This window comes from Protobothrops mucrosquamatus, unplaced genomic scaffold (assembly GCF_001527695.2).
Source record: "Protobothrops mucrosquamatus isolate PMUCROS unplaced genomic scaffold, P.Mucros_1.0 scaffold_256, whole genome shotgun sequence".
Classification (NCBI taxonomy): Eukaryota; Metazoa; Chordata; class Lepidosauria; order Squamata; family Viperidae; genus Protobothrops; species Protobothrops mucrosquamatus.
In genome coordinates, this window is record NW_015386332.1 from 1,035,333 (window position 1) to 1,035,618 (window position 286).

Sequence of the window (286 nt, forward strand, 5' to 3'; positions counted from 1 at the left end):
CTTACAATTCCAGGGTGACCCTCATGTAATGAGATCAAGATTCTAGCCCTCAATGAGGCCGGGATCACAACTCTCGATCCCCAGAGAAGGCAACCATTGAAAGTGGACAACTCGTGCCTCTTTACCCAAAAACGTTGAAAATCCTCTGCAGGGCACCTGTCAGGCCACCCAGAGAGAACCCATGACAGCACGCGTTTGAGCGTGTGGTCAGTGGCAGTTTCAGCAGCCACATCCCTAGCATTGAGGGGGCATTCAGGCAACTCCTGAATTGACAATATGTGTACAG